At 40.1% G+C, this 16,808-nt stretch overlaps 1 protein-coding gene and 1 pseudogene across 18 annotated transcripts in view; one reads left to right on the top strand and one right to left on the bottom strand.

Moving 5' to 3' along the window:
* SCMH1 (Scm polycomb group protein homolog 1) overlaps positions 1-16,808 on the top strand; it is a 237,750-nt gene that overhangs the window by 155,904 nt on the left and 65,038 nt on the right. The gene's annotated exons all lie outside the window — the stretch shown is intronic.
* Positions 1,156-2,371, bottom strand: LOC116529365 (annotated as a pseudogene). The gene has a single exon (XR_004259474.1). The product of XR_004259474.1 is annotated as a Y-box-binding protein 1 pseudogene (transcript).

Raw genomic sequence — 16,808 nt, 5'->3', positions numbered from 1 at the left:
TATACACACACACACACAACTGTCTCTCTCTCCATATATATGTGTGTGTATACACACACACACACACACTCTCTCTCTCTCTCTCTCTCTGTTTCTCTCTCCATATACATATATATATGGAGAGAGAGTATATACATATATATGGCGTATATACATATATATGGAGAGAGAGAGTGTGTATATACATACATATATGGAGAGAGAGAGTGTGTGTGTATATATATACACATACATATATATGGAGAGAGAGAGAGAGAATCACCATATTAGAAATTAAAACTTAGAGAATCAGGCATAGTGATTCATACCTGTAATTGCAGCACTTTGGGAGGCCGAAGTGGGAGGATCACTTGAGGCCAGGAGTTTAAGGCCACCCTGGGCAACATAACAAGACCCCATCTCTCCAAAAAAATTGTAAATCAGCCACAAATGGTAGTGCATGCCTGTAGTCCAACTATTTGGTAGGCTGAGGCAGGAGGATCACTTGAGCCCAGGAAGTCAAGGCTTCACTGAGCTATGATCATGCTACTGTACTCTAGCCTGGGCAACAGGATAAGACCCCCAACTCAAAAACAGACACAAAAATTTAGAACTTTTTAGAGAAGGAATATACAAGCATTCATTCCATGGAAACAATCCAAATATCCATTGTCAGATGAATGGAATAAGAAAATGTGGCATATACATACAATGGAATGTTATTTAGCCTTATTAAAGAAAGAAATCCTGTCATTTGTGACAACCTGGATGAACCTGGATGACATTTTACTAAGTGAAATAAGCCAGTCACAGAACAAACACTATATGATTTCACTTATATGAGGTATCTAAAACGGTCAGATTCATAGAAGCAGAGAATAGAATGGTGGTTGCCGTGAGTTGGGGCAGGGGTGGATGGGAAGTTGTTACTCAATGGGTATAAAGTTTAGGTTATACAAGGTGGATAAGTTCTAGAGATCTGCTGTACAACATAGTGCCTATAGTTTTTTTTTTTTTAATTATTTAAGACCATTATTAACAGGTGCTTGCAGTTTGTTGACTTCTTTGAAAAAATCAAGTTGTAAACTTTTATTACAAATTAAAAATGTTCTTAAAAATCTCAACTTGACCAGATATGAAACAATTTAAAAACCTTTAAAGGCGTATTGAGAAAAACCAGGCTTTTTTAAAAAACACGTTTGTTATTACCAAAAAGAGACATCTTTAGGTAAAAATAATAAAAACCCCATGCTGCATAGATAATGCAGATAGTTCTATTTATCTGGTCAACGGGCAAAAGCAAGCACTTAAGGTCTTCAGCTCCAATCTTTTGTACATTTCTTATTGCTGGAATTTCTTATTTCTTCTTGTTGGATGACTAAACCGGATGATGGTAGAGATGGTAAGCCGGCATTTACTCAGCCGCGCCCTGCTCAGCCTCAGGAGCGGACGAATTCTCAGCTGGTGGATCGGCTGCTTTTATCTCTTTGCCATCTTGTGGGTTAGGGTTTTCTGGGCATCTGCGTCGGTAATTGAAGTTGTGGCGGTACCGACGTTGAGGTGGCTGCTGACCTTGGGTCTCATCTCCTTGATTTTCTTTATCTTCTTCATTGCCGTCCTCTCTAGGCTGTCTTCGGCGAGGAGGGCCCCTGCGGAATGGTGGTCTATATCCCCGATACATATTCTGCCTCACTGGTCTACCTTGTTCTCCTGCACCCTGGTTGTCAGCACCCTCCATCACTTCTCCCTGCACAGGAGGGTTGGAATATTGTGGTCGACGCCCATAGGGTCTCCGCATGTAGTAAGGTGGGAACCTTCGCCTGCGGTAGGGTCGGCGTTGTTGGGCCTGGCCTTCGGGAGCACTCTCTGATCCCTCGTTCTTTTCCCCACTCTCACTATTCTGGTAATTTTGCTGGTAATTGCGTGGAGGACCCCTACGAGGTGGATAGCGTCTATAATGGTTACAGTCTGCTGCGTATTTACTGCCTTGAACTGGAATGCCACCAGGACCTGTAACATTTGCTGCCTCCGCACCCTTTTCTCCTTCAACAACATCAGACTCCACAGTCTCTCCATCTCCTACACTGCGAAGGTACTTCCTGGGGTTATTCTTCTTTATGGCGGTCTGGTGTACAAATACATCTTACTTGGTGTCATTCCTGTTGATGAAACCATATCGGTTCCTTACATTGAACCATTTTACTGTTCCCAAAACCTTCTTTGCGATGACCTTCTTGTTCCCACCGGCAGGCGCCGCTGATGTGAGGCCGCCCGGGCCACCGCTCCCTGCGCCGCTGCCCCTAGTGCCAGGTTTGGTGTCGGCGGCACTGAGGGCGGGGGCGGCGGGCGGCTGCTGGGTCTCGGCCTAGCTGCTCATGGTTGCGTGATGGTGACTGGGGCCAGCTGCGGCGGTGGGGCTGCTCAGGGCTCTCTGGGGTCCGCTCTCCACTCTCGCTACCGATCGAACTCGCCTATAGTTAACACTATGATACTGTGCATTTAAATTGCTGTTAAGAGGGGAGATGTCCTGTGAAGTGTTCTTAACACATACATACCCCCAACCCCCAAAAACACCCACAGTGAAACACTTTGTGTATGTCCAAACTCATTAAATTATATACATTAAATATATGCATGTTTATATACCAAAAAAATGTGCAGGCTGGGTGAGGTGGCTCATGCCTGTACAGTCTTGACACTTTGGGAGACCAAGGTGGGAGGATCACTTGAGGCCAGGAGTTTGAGACCAGCCTGAGCAACAAAATGAGACCCTGTAAATTAGCCAGGCATGGTGGCACACAACTGTAGCCCTAGCTACTCGGGATGCTGAGTCAGGAGGTTCACTTGAGCCGAGGAGGTTGAGGCTGCAATGAGCTTTGATCACACCTCTACACTCCAGCCTGGGTGACAGAGCAAGACCCTGTCTCAAAAAAAGTATGCAAAAAACTTTTTTGTAAAACAAAAAATTAGTAATGAATAAATGTATTTCAAGTACAAAAATAATACACAAGTGTATATTCCATTATTTGTTAGAATGATGCCATTACATGTAGCTTCTAGAAAACTGTATTATGAGAGAATGAATATAGAAAAGGCAAATAATGTTCTAGTATCATTATCAGTATACTTTGACAAGTTACAATATAACATTTTTAAATTTTATTTTTATTTTTATTTTTTTTTGAGACGGAGTCTTACTCTGTCACCCAGGCTAGAGTACAGTGGCACGATCTCAGCTCACTGCAGCTTCCACCTTCTGGGTTCAAACAATTCTCTTGTCTCAGCCTCCCAAGTAGCTGGAACTACAGGCGCCTGCCACCATGCCCGGCTAATTTTTGTATTTTTAGTAGAGATGGGGTTTCACCATATTGGTCAGGCTGGTCTCAAACTCCCGATCTCAGGTGATCCACCTGCCTCGGCCCCCCAAAGTGCTGGGATTAGAGATGTGAGCCACCACACATGGCCATTAAAAACCTATTTTATCAACAGTGGTCATTTGGGTCATTTCAAGTTTCCAGTTATTATCAATAACATTGCTATGAGCATTCTTGTACAAATATTCTGGTGTACATGTGGAAGAATTTCTTTGGAGTTTATACCTAAGATTGGAATTGCTAAGTCATAGGGTGAATACATCTTCAGATTATTAGATAATGTGTGAGAGTCTTTCTGAACTCAAACACTTAGACATCAAATATATTACCTAGTTAGTATTCAGATTTTGCCAATTATTCTAATTTCCTTTTCAAAGTAATTTTGTCACTTCAAAAATATTCAAGGAAATAGATACCATAAAGAAAAAAACAATAAAAACTTGAATAAACAATGGACACACTTACAGAAATGCAAAATGCTCTGGGAAGTCACAGCAATCGAATTGAACAAGTAGAAGAAAGAAATTTAGAGCTCAAACACAAGGTCTTTGAATTAACCCAAAGAAAAAAACATAAGAAAATATGAACAAAGCCTCCAAGAAGTCTGAGATTATGTTAAATGACCAAACATAAGAATAATAAGTGTTCCTGAGGAAGAAGAGAAATCTAAAAGTTTGGAAAACATATTTGCGGGAATAATAGAAGAAAACTTCCCCAACCTTGCCAGAGACTTAGACATCTATATATAAGAAGCACAAAGAACACCTTAGGAATTCATCTCAAAAAGATCATCACCTATGCACATTGTCATCAGGTTATCTAAAGTTAAGATGAAGGAAAGAATCTTAAGATCTATGACGCAAAAGCACCAGGTAACCTATAAAGGAAAACTTTTCAGATCAACAGCAGATTTATCAGCAGAAACCCTATAAGTTAGAAGAGATTGGGGCCCTATCTTCAGCCTCCTCAAAACAGTTAGCCAAGAATTTTGTATCCAGTGAAAGCTTTATGTATGGAGGAGAGATACAGTCTTTTTCAGACAAATACTGAGAGAGTTTGCTGCCATCAAGCCACCACTACAAGAACGCTAAAAGGATCTCTAAATCTTGAAACAAATCCTGAAACACATGAAAACAAAATCTTTTTAAAGCACAAATCTCACAGGATCTATAAAACAAAAATACAATTTAAAAAATCTAAAAACAAAAACAAGGTATACAGGCAACAAATTGCATGGTCAATGGAATGATACCTCACATTTCTACTAACATTGAATGTAAACGGCGTAAATGCTCCACTTAAAAGATACAGAATTGCAGAATCGGTAAGAATTCACCAACCAAACATCTGCTGCCTTCAAGATACCCAGCTAACACAGAAGGACTTGCACAAGCTTAAGGTAAAAGGGCAGAAAAAGTCATTTCATGCAAATGGACACCAAAAGCAAGTAGGAGTAGCTATTCTTATATCAGACAAAATAATCTTTAAAGGAACAGCAGTTAAAAATACAAAGAGGGACGTATATACAATGATAAAATGCCTTTTCCAACAGGAAAATATCATAATCCTAAACATATTTGTTCCTAACACTGGAGCTCTCAAATTTATAAAACAGTTACTAATTTATATGGTTTGGCTGTGTCCCCACCCAAATGTCATCTTGAATTGTACTCCCATAACTCCCATGTGTTATGTGAGGGACCCAGTTGGAGATCATTTGAATCATGGGGGCAGTCCCCACATACTGTTCTCGTGGTAGTGAATAAGTCTCACAAGATCTGATGGTTTTATCAGGGGTTTCCACTTTTTCATCCTCCTCATTTTCTCTTGCCGCTGCCATGTAAGAAGTGCCTTTTACCTCCCACCATGATTCTGAGGCCTCCCCAGCCAATGTGGAACTGTAAGTGCAATTAAACCTCTTTTTCTTTCCAGTCTCGGGTTTGTCTTTATCAGCAGTATGAAAATGGACTAATACAGTAAAGTGGTACAGGTAGAGTGGGATGCTGCTGAAAAGATACCCAAAAATATGGAAGTGACTTTGGAACTGGATAACAGGCAGAGGTTAGAACAGTTTGGAGGGCTCAGATAAAGGCAGGAAAATGTGAGGAAGTTTGAAACTTCATAGAGACTTGTTGAATGGCTTTGACCAAAACCCTGTTAGTAATATGGACAATAAGGTCCAGGCTGAGGTGGTCTCAGGTAAAGATGAGAAACTTGTTGGGAACTGGAGCAAAGGTGACTCTTGTTATGTTTTAGCAAAGAGACTGGAGGAGGTTTGCCCCTGCCCTAGAGATTTGTGGAACTTTAAACTTGAGAGAGATGATTTAGGGTATCTGGTGGAAAAATTTCTAAGTGGCAAAGCATTCAAGATGTGATTTGGGTGCTATTAAAGGCATTCCATTTCATAAAGGAAACACAGCATAAAAGTTTGGAAAATTTGCAGCTTGATAATGTGATAGAAAAGAAAAACTCATTTTCTGAAGAGAAATTCAAGCCTGCTGCAGAAATTTGCCTAAGTAATGAGAAGCTGAATGTTACTCCCCAAGACAATGAGGAAAATGTCACCAGGCCATGTCAGAGGTCTTCAAAGCAGCCCCTCCCATCACAGGCCTGGAGGCCTAGGAGACAGGCCCTGGAGGCCTAGAATGCACATAACTTGAAGACCCTGGGCCCCTGTGCTGTGTGCATTCTAGGGACTTGGTGCTCTGTGTCCCAGCTGCTCCAGCCAAGGCTGAAAGGGGCCAATGTAGAGCTCAGGCTGTGGCTTCAGAGGCCAATGTAGAACTCGGGCTGTGGCTTCAGAGGTGCAAGCCCCAAGTTTTGGCAGCTTCCACATGGTATTGAGCCTAGCTAGGAGTGCACAGAAGTCAAGAATTGGGGTTCGAGAACCTCCACCTAGATTTCAGATGTATAGAAACACCTGGATGCCCACACAGAAGTTTGCTGCAGGGGCAGGGTGCTTATAGAGAACCTCTGCTAGGGCAGTGCAGAAGGGAAATGTGGAATCAGAGCCCCCACATGGAGTCACTACTGGGGCACTGCCTAGTGGAGCTGTGAGAAGAGGGCCACCAGAATGGTAGATCCACTGACTTGCACTGTTCACCTGGAAAAGCCACAGACACTCAATGCCAGCCCATGAAAGCAGCTGAGAGGGAGGTTGTACCCTGCAAAGCCACAGGGGCAGAGCTGCCCAAGTCCATAGGTGCCCACCTCTCACACCAGCATGACTTGGATATGAGACCTATAGTCAAAGGAGATCATTTTGGAACTTTAAAATTTGACTGCCCTGCTGGATTTCAGACTTGCATGGTCCCTGCAACCCCTTTGTTTTTGCCAATTTCTCCCATTTAAAATGGCTGTATTTATCCAATGCCTGTACCCCCATTGTATCTAGGAAGTGACTAGCTGGATTTTGATTTTATAGGTTCATAGTTGTAAGAGACTTGCCCTGTCTCAGATGAGACTTTGGACTGTGGACTTCTGGGTTAATGCTGAAATAACTTAAGATTTTGGGGGACCATTGGGAAGGTATGATTGGTTTTGAAATGTGAGAATATGAGATTTGGAAAGGCCAGGGGTGGGATGATATAGTTTGTCTCTGTGTCCCCAACCAAATCTCATCTTGAATTGTACTTCCATAATTCCCATGTATTGTGAGAGGGGCCTGGTGGGAAATAATTTGAATTATGGGGCAGTTTCCCCCATACTATTCTCATGGTAGTAAATAAGTCTCACAAGATCAGATGGTTTTATCAGGGATTTCCGCTTTTGCATCTTCCTTATCTTCTCTTGCTGCCACCATGTAAGAAGTGCCTTTTGCTTCCTACCATGATTCTGAGGCCTCCCCAGCCATGTGGAACTGTAAGTGCAGTTAAACCTCTTTTTCTTCCCAGTCTTGGGTATGTCTTCATCAGCAGCATGAAAACAGACTGATACACTAATAGGCCTAAGAAATGAGATAGACAGCAACACAGTAATAGTGGGGGACTTTAGTACTTCACTGATAGCACTAGACAGGTCATCAAGACAGAAAGTCAACAAAGAAACAATGGATTTAAACTATATCCTGGAACAAATGGACTTAACAGATATGTACAAAACATTCCATCTAACAGCTGCAGAATATACATTTTATTCAACAGCACATGGAACGTTCTCCAAGATAGACCATATGGGAGGCCACAAAACGAGCCTCAATAAATTAAAGAAAACTAAAATTATATCAAACGCTCTCTGAGACCACAGTTAAACAAAACTGGAAATCAACTCCAAAAGGAACCTTCAAAACCATGCAAATACATGGAAATTAAATAACCTGCTCCTGAATGATCATTGGTTTAGAATGAAATCAATATGGAAATTAAATAATTCTTCGAACTGAATGACAGTGGTGACACAACATATCAAAACTTCTGGGACACAGCAAAGGCAATGCTAAGAGGAAAGTTCATAGCCCTAAACACCAACATCAAAAAGTCTGAAAGGCCACAAACAAACAGTCTAAGGTCACACCTCAAGGAACTAGAGAAACAAGAGCAAACCAAACCCAAACCCAGCCAAAGAAAGGAAATAACCAAGATCAGAGCAGAATTAAATTAAATTGAAACAAAATGAACTATACAAAAGATAAATGAAACAAAAAGCTGGTTCTTTGAAAAGAGAAATAAAACTGATAGACTATTAGCAAGAAGACAGAAAATCCAAATAAGCTCAATAAGAAACAAAATAGGAAATATTACAACTGACACCACAGAAATACAAAAGATCATTCAAGGCTACTATAAACACCTTTACATACATAAACTAGAAAACCTATAAGAGATGGATAAATGCCTGGGAAGATACAACACTCCTAGATTAAATCAGGAAGAATTAGATGGAACAGACCACTAACAAGCAGCAAGATTAAAGTGGTAATTTAAAAATTACCAACCGAAGAAAGTCCAGGACCAGATGGATTCATAGCAGAATACTACCAGACATTCAAAGGAAGAATTCTTACCAATCCTGTTGACACTATTCCACAAGGTAGAGAAAGAGGGAACCCTCCTAATTCATTCTATGAAGCCACTATCACCCTAATGCCAAAACCAGGAAAGGACATAACCACAAAAGAAAACTACAGACCAACCAGTATCCCTGATGAACATAGATGCTAAAATCCTTAACAAAATACTAGCTAATGTAACAACGTATCAAAAAGATAATCCACCATGATCAAGTGGGTTTTATAACAGGAATTCAGGGATGGTTTAACATATGTGAGTCAATAAATGTGATACACCACATATAAACAATTAAAAACAAAAATCACCTGATAATTTCAATAGATGCAAGGAAAGCATTTAACAAAATTCAGCATCTCTTTATGATTAAAACTCTCAGAAAAATTGGCATACAAGGGATGTATGTGATAAAACGCAATAAAATCCGTCTATGACAAGCCGACAGCCAACATAATACTGAATGCAGAAGAGTTGAAAACATTGCCTCTGAGAACTGGAACAAGACAAAGATACCCACTCTCACCACTCCTCTTCAATATAGTACTGGAAGTTCTAGCCAGAGCAATCAGACAAGAGAAGGAAATAAAGGGCATCCAAATCAGTAAAGAAAAAGTCAGACTGTCACTGTTTGCTGACCATATGATTCTTTACCTCAAAAACCCTAAAGACTCCTCCAGAAGGCTCCTAGAACTGAAAAAAGAATTCATTAAAGTTTCTGGATACAAAATTAATGTACACAAATCAGTATCTCTTTTGTACCCCAACAGCGACCAAGTTAAGAATCAAATCAGGAACTTAACCCATTTTACAATAGCTGCAAACATAAAATAAAATACTTAGGAATATACCCAACAAGGAGGTGAAAGACTTCTACAAGGAAAACTACAAAACTGCTGAAAGAAATTATAGATGATATAAACAAATGGAAACACACCCTATGCTCATGGATGGGTAGAATCAATATTGCGAAAATAACCATACCACCAAAAGGAATCTACAAATTCAGTGCAATCCCCATCAAAATGCCACCATCATTCTTTACAGAATTAGAAAAATACAATTCTGAAATTCATATGGAAGCAAAAAACAGCCCACATATCCAAGCAAGACTAAGCAAAAAGAACAAATCTGGAGGCATTACATTACCTGATTTCAAACTATACTATAAGGCCATTTCACCAGCATGGTACTACTATAAAAATAGCCATGTAGACCAATGGAACAGAATAGGAAACCCAGAAATAAACCCAAATACTTAAATCCAATTGATCTTCAACAAAGCAAACAAAAACACTTAAGTGGGGAAAGGAAACCCTTTACAACAAATGGTGCTGGGATAATTGGCTAGCCAGATGTAGGAGAATGAAACTGGACACTCATCTCTTACCTTATACAAAAATCAGCTCAAAATGGATTAAGGACTTAAATCTAGGACCTGAAAGTGTAAAAATTTTAGAAGATAATATTGGAAAAACCCTTCTAAACATTGACTTAAGTAAGGATTTCATGACTAAGAACCCAAAAGCCAACGCAATAAAAACAAAGATAAATCACTGGAACTTCATTAAACAACGAAAGAGCTTTTGCACAGCGAAAGGAACAGTCAGCAGAGTAAACAGACAACCCACAGAGTGGGAAAAAAATCTTCACAGTCTGTACATCTGACAAAGGGCTAATATCCAAAATGTACAATGAACTCAAATCAGCAAGAAAAAACAATCCCATCACAAAGTGGGCGAAGGACATAAATAGACAATTCTCAAAAGAAGATATGCAAATGGCCAACAAACATATGAAAAAATGTTCAACATCACTAATGAGCGGGGAAATGCAAATCAAAACTACAATGCGATACCACTGTAATCCTACAAGAATAGCCATAATCAAAAAATAGTAGACGTTGGCATGGATGCAGTGAACAGGTGATACTTCTACCCTGCTGGTGGAAATGTAAACTAGTACAACTATGGAAAACAGTGTGGAGATTTCTTGAAGAATTAAAAGTAGAACTACCATTTAATCCAGCAGTACCACAACTGGGTACCTACCCAGAAGAATAGAAGTCATTATATGAAAAAGATACTTGCACACGCATGTGTATAGCAGCACAATTCACAGTTGCAAAAATGTGGAACCAACCCAAATGCCCATCAGTCAACAAGGGGATAATGTAACTGTGGTAGGTAGGCAGGTAAGTAGGTAGGTAGGTAGGTAGGTAGGTAGACAGATTATGGACTATTACTCAGCCATAAAATGGAATGAGTTAATGGCATTTGCAGTGAGCTGAATGAGATTGGAGACTATTATTCTAAGTAAAGTAACTCAGGAATGGAAAACCAAACATCATATGTTCTCACTTTTAAGGGGGAGCTAAGCTCTGAGGATGCAAAGGCATAAGAATTACACTATGGACTTTGGAGACTCAGGGGGAAAGGGTGGGAAGGGGATGAGGGATGAAAGACTGTACAAATAGGGTACAGTGTATGCTGCTCATGTGATGGTTGCAGCAAAGTCTCACACATCACCACTAAAGAACTTACTCATGTAACCAATACCACCTGTTCCCCAATAACCTATGGAAATTTTAAAAAATAAAAACCATGTCTCAAAGAGAACTACCCATAGTCAAATTGTCAGAAGCCAAGAACAGAGAAAACTTTGAAAACAGCAAGAGAAAAGTGATTCACCATATAAATGAGATTCCCAACAGGACTATTGACTTACTTCTGATTGGAAACAAAAAAGACCAGAAGGCAATGGCATGACTTTCAAAGTACTAAAAGAAAAACAAAAAAAAACAGTTGACAAATTTATATCCAATATATTGTCTCTCAAAATATAGGTGAAATAAAGACAAATGCAGGTAAAGATTGGAAGCATATGTTGGTAGCAGACTTTCCTAATACTAAAGTTCTTTTTTTCCCCCCATTTATTTATTTTATTGCATTTTAGGTTTTGGGGTACATGTGAAGAACATGCAAGATTTTTGCATAGGTACACACGTGGCAGTGTGATTTGCTGCCTTCCTCCCCATCACCAACATGTGGCATCTCTCCCCTTGCTATCCCTCCCCAGCTCCCCACCCCCCACCTTCCCTCCCCTATTTCCCCCCGACTGAACCCAGTGTGTAGTGCTCCCCTCCCTGTGTCCATGTGTTCTCATTGTTCAACACTCGCCTATGAGTGAGAACATGTGGTGTTTGATCTTCTGCTCTTCTGTCAGTTTGCTGAGAATGATGGTTTCCAGGTTCATCCATGTCCCTACAAAGGACCCAAACTCATCGTTTTTGATGGCTGCATAATATTCCATGGTTTATATGTGCCACATTTTCCCTGTCCAGTCTATCATGGATGGGCATTTGGGTTGGTTCCAGGTCTTTGCTGTTGTATACAGTGCTGCAATGAACATTCATGTGCATGTGTCCTTACAGTAGAACGATTTGTAATCCTTTGGATATGTACCCAGTAATGGGATTGCTGGGTCAAATGGAATTTCTATTTCTAGGTCCTTGAGGAATTGCCACACTGTCTTCCACAAAGGTTGAACTAATTTACACTCCCACCAACAGTGTAAAAGTGTTCCTATTTCTCCACATCCTCTCCAGCATCTGTTGTCTCCAGAATTTTTAATGATCGCCATTCTAACTGGCATGAAATGGTATCTCAATGTAGTTTTGATTTGCATTTCTCTGATGACCAGTGATGATGAGCATTTTTTCATATGTTTGTTGGCCTCATGTATGTCTTCTTTTGTAAAGGATCTGTTCATATCCTTTGCCCACTTTTGAATGGGCTTGTTAGTTTTTTTCTTGTAAATCTGTTTTAGTTCTTTGTAAATTCTCGATATCAGCCCTTTTTCAGATGGGTAAACTGCAAAAATTTTTTCCCATTCTGTTGGTTGCCGATTCACTCTAATGACTGTTTCTTTTGCTGTGCAGAAGCTGTGGAGTTTGATTAGGTCCCATTTGTCTATTTTGGCTTTTGGCTTTTGTTGTCAGTGCTTTTGGTGTTTTGGTCATGAAGTCCTTGCCTACACCTATGTCCTGAATGGTTTTGCCTAGATTTTCTTCTAGGGTTTTTATGGTGTTAGGTCTTATGTTTTAAGTCTTTAATCCATCTGGAGTTAATTTTAGTGTAAGGTGTCAGGAAGGGGTCCAGTTTCTGCTTTCTGCACATGGCTAGCCAGTTTTCCGAACACCATTTATTAAACAGGGAATCCTTTCCCCATTGCTTGCTTTTGTCTGGTTTGTCAAAGATCAGATGGTTGTAGATATGTTGCATTGCCTCCGAGACCTCTATTCTGTTCCATTGGTCTATATCTCTGTTTTGGTACCAGTACCATGCTGTTTTGATTACTGTAGCCTTGTAGTATAGTTTGAAGTCCGGTAGTGTGATGCCTCCCGCTTACTTCTTTTTGATTAGAATTGACTTGGCTATGCGGGCTCTCTTTTGGTTCCATATGAAGATTAAGGTGGTTTTTTCCAGATCAGTGAAGAAGGTCATTGGTAGCTTGATGGGGATAGCATTGAATCTGTAAATTACTTTGGGCAGTATGGCCATTTTCACGATATTGATTCTTCCTAACCATGAACATGGAATGTTTCTCCATCTGTTTGTGTCCTCTCTTATTTCATTGAGCAGTGGCTTGTAGTTCTCCTTGAAGAGGTCCTTTACGTTCCTTGTTAGTTGTATTCCTAGGTATTTTATTCTCTTTGTGGAAATTGTGAATGGAAGTTTGTTCTTGATTTGGCTCTCTTTAAGTCTGTTATTGGTGTATAGGAATGCATGTGATTTTTGCACTTTGATTTTGTATCCTGAGACTTTGCTGAATTTGCTTATCAGTTTCAGGAGATTTGGGTCTGAGACGATGGGGTCTTCTAGATATACAATCATGTCGTCTGCAAATAGAGACAATTTGACTTCCTCCTTTCCTATTTGAATACCCTTTATTTCTTTTTCTTGCCTGATTGCTCTGGCTAGAACTTCTAGTACTATATTGAATAGGAGTGGTGAGAGAGGGCATCCTTGTCTAGTGCCACATTTTAAGGGGATGCTTCCAGTTTTTGCCCATTCAGTATGATATTGGCTGTTGGTTTGTCGTAAATAGCTTTTATTATATTGAGATACGTTCCGTCAATACCTAGCTTATTGAGGGTTTTTAGCATAAAGGGCTGTTGAATTTTGTCAAAGGCCTTCTCTGCATCAATTGAGATAATCATGTGGTTTTTGTCTTTGGTTCTGTTTATGTGGTGAATTACGTTTATAGACTTGCGTATGTTGAACCAGCCTTGCATCCCCGGGATGGAGCCTACTTGGTCAGGGTGGATAAGCTTTGTGATGTGCTGTTGCAATCCGCTTGTCAGTATTTTATTGAAGATTTTTGCATCTGTGTTCATCATGGATATTGGCCTGAAGTTTTCTTTTCTTGTTGAGTCTCTGCCGGGTTTTGGAATCAGGATGATGTTGGTCTCATAAAATGATTTGGGAAGAATTCCCTCTTTTTGTATTGTTTGGAATAGTTTCAGAAGGAATGTTACCAGCTCCTCTTTGTATGTCTGGTAGAATTCGGCTGTGAACCCGTCTGGACCCGGGCTTTTTTTGGGTGGTAAGCTCTTAATTGCTGCCTCAACTTCAGACCTTATTATGGATCTGTTCAGGGTTTTGGCTTCTTCCTAGTTTAGGCTTGGGAGGAGGCAAGTGTCCAGGAATATATCCATTTCTTCCAGGTTTACTAGTTTATGTGCATAGAGTTGTTTGCAATAATCTCTGATGATGGTTTGAATTTCTGTGGAATCTATGGTGATATCCCCTATATCATTTTTTATTGCATCAATTTGGTTATTCTCTCTTTTCTTTTTTATTAATCTGGCTAGTGGTTTATTTTGTTGGTCTTTTCAAAAAACCAGCTCCTGGTTTATTGATTTTTTGAAGGGTTTTTTGTTTCTCAATCTCCTTCAGTTCTGCTCTGATCTTAGCTATTTCTTGTCTTCTGCTAGACTTTGAGTTTTTTTGATCTTGCTCCTCTAGCTCTTTCAGTTTTGATGATAGGGTGTCAATTTTGGATCTCTCCTTGCTTCTCATGTGGGCACTTATTGCTATATATTTTCCTCTAGAGACTGCTTTAAATGTGTCCCAGAGATTCTGGTATGTTGTGTCTTCATTCTCGTTGGTTTCGAAGAACATCTTTATTTCTGTCTTCATTTCATTGTTTATCCAGTCAACATTCAAGAGGAAGTTGTTCAGTTTCCATGAAGCTGTGCGGTTCTGGGTTAGTTTTTGAATTCTGAGTTCTAACTTGATTGCACTGTGGTCTGAGAGACTGTTGTGATTTCCATTCTTTTGCATTTGCTGAGGAGTGATTTACTTCCAATTATGTGGTCAATTTTAGAGTAGGTGTGATGTGGTGCTGAGAAGAATGTATATTCTGTGGCTTTGGGGTGGAGAGTTCTGTAAATGTCTATTAGGTTTGCATGGTCCAGGTCTGAGTTCAAGTCCTGGATATCCTTGTTAATTTTCTGTCTGGTTGATCTGTCTAATGTTGACAATGGGGTGTTAAAGTCTCCCACTATAATTGCGTGGGAGTCTAAGTCTCTTTGTAAGTCATTAAGAACTTGCCTTATGTATCTGGGTGCTCCTGTATTGGGTGCGTATATATTTAGGATCATTAGCTCTTCTTGTTGCATTGATCCTTTTACCATTATGTAATGTCCTTATTTGTCTCTTTTGATCTTTGTTGCTTTAAAGCCTAGTTTAACAGAGATGAGAATTGCAACTCCTGCTTTTTTTTGCTCTCCATTTGCTTGGTAAATCTTCCTCCATCCCTTTATTTGAGCCTTTGTGTATCCTTGCATGTGAGATGGGTTTCCTGGATACAGCAAACCGATGGGTTTTGTCTTTTTATCCAATTTGCCAGTCTGTGTCTTTTGATTGGGGCATTTAGTCCATTTACATTTAGGGTTAATATTGTTATGTGTGAATTTGATACTGCCATTTTGGTGCTAGCTGGCTGTTTTACCCAATAGTTGATGCAGATTCTTCATTGTGTTGATTCTCTTTACCATTTGGCATGTTTTTGGAGTGGCAGGTACTGGTTGTTCCTTTATATGTGTAGAGCCTCTTTCAGGAGCTCTTGTAAAGCTGGCCTGGTGGTGACGAAATCTCTGAGTACTTCCATGTTCACAAAGGATTTTATTTTTCCTTCACTTATGAAGCTTAGTTTGGCTGGATAGGAGATTCTGGGTTGAAAGTTCTTTTCTTTAAGGATGTTGAATATTGGCCCCTACTCTCTTCTGGCTTGTAGGGTTTCTGCTGAGAGATCTGCTGTGAGTCTGATGGGCTTCCCTTTGTGGGTAACCCGACCTTTCTCTCTGGCTGCCCTTAGTATTTTCTCCTTCATTTCAACCCTGGTGAATCTGACAATTATGTGCCTTGGGGTTGCTCTTCTTGACGAATATCTTTGTGGTGTTCTCTGTATTTCCTGGACTTGAATATTTGCCTGCCTTGCTAGGTTGGGGAAGTTTTCCTGGATAATATCCTGAAGAGTATTTTCCAGCTTGGATTCATCCTCTTCGTCGCATTCAGGTACGCCTATCAAACATAGATTAGGTCTTTTCACATAGTCCCACATTTCTTGGAGACTTTGTTCATTCCTTTTTATCCTTTTTTCTCCATTCTTGCCTTCCCGTTTTATTTCATTGAGTTGATCTTCGACCTCTGCTATCCTTTCTTCTGCTTGGTCAATTCGGCTGTTGATACTTCTGCATGCTTTGTGAAGTTCTCGTGTTGTATTTTTCAGCTCCATCAATTCACTTATATTCCTTTCTATTTTGTCCATTCTCGTTAGCATTTTGTCAAATCTTTTTTCGAGGTTCTTAGTTTCTTTGCATTGGGTTAGAACATGTTCTTTTAGTTCCCAGAAATTTCTTACTACCCACCTTCTGAAGTCTGATTCTGTCATTTCATCACACTCATTCTCCATCCGACCTTGTTCCCTTGCTGGTGAGGAGTTGTGATCCCTTTTAGGAGGAGAGGTATTCTGGTTTCGGGTGTTTTCATCCTTTTTGCGCTGGTTTCTTCCCATCTTTATGGATTTATCCACCTTTTGTCTTTGTAGTTGCTAGCTTTCAGATTGGGTCTCTGAGTGGATGTTCTGTTTGTTGATGATGGGGTTATTTCTGTTTCTTGGTTTTCCTTCTGACAGTCTGGCCCCTCTGCTGTAGGTCTGCTGAGGTCCACTCCAGGCGCTGCTTGCCTCGGGATGACCTGCAGCAGCTGCTGAACAGTAAGGGTTGTTACCAGTTTTCTTCTTCTGCTATCTTTGTCCCAGAAGGATACCTGCCAAGTGTCAATCTGATCTCTCCTTTATGAGGTGGCTCTTTGGATATACAGGGGTCAGGTAGCTGATTGAAGAGACGGTCTCTTCTTTTTTTCTTTTTTTTTTTTTTTTTTTT

Source organism: Sapajus apella, unplaced genomic scaffold (assembly GCF_009761245.1).
Source record: "Sapajus apella isolate SASKATOON/1434 unplaced genomic scaffold, GSC_monkey_1.0 scaffold62, whole genome shotgun sequence".
NCBI classification, from domain to species: domain Eukaryota; kingdom Metazoa; phylum Chordata; class Mammalia; order Primates; family Cebidae; genus Sapajus; species Sapajus apella.
The sequence above is the reverse complement of the archived record's forward strand: the minus strand, read 5'-3'. Positions and strand labels throughout refer to the sequence as shown.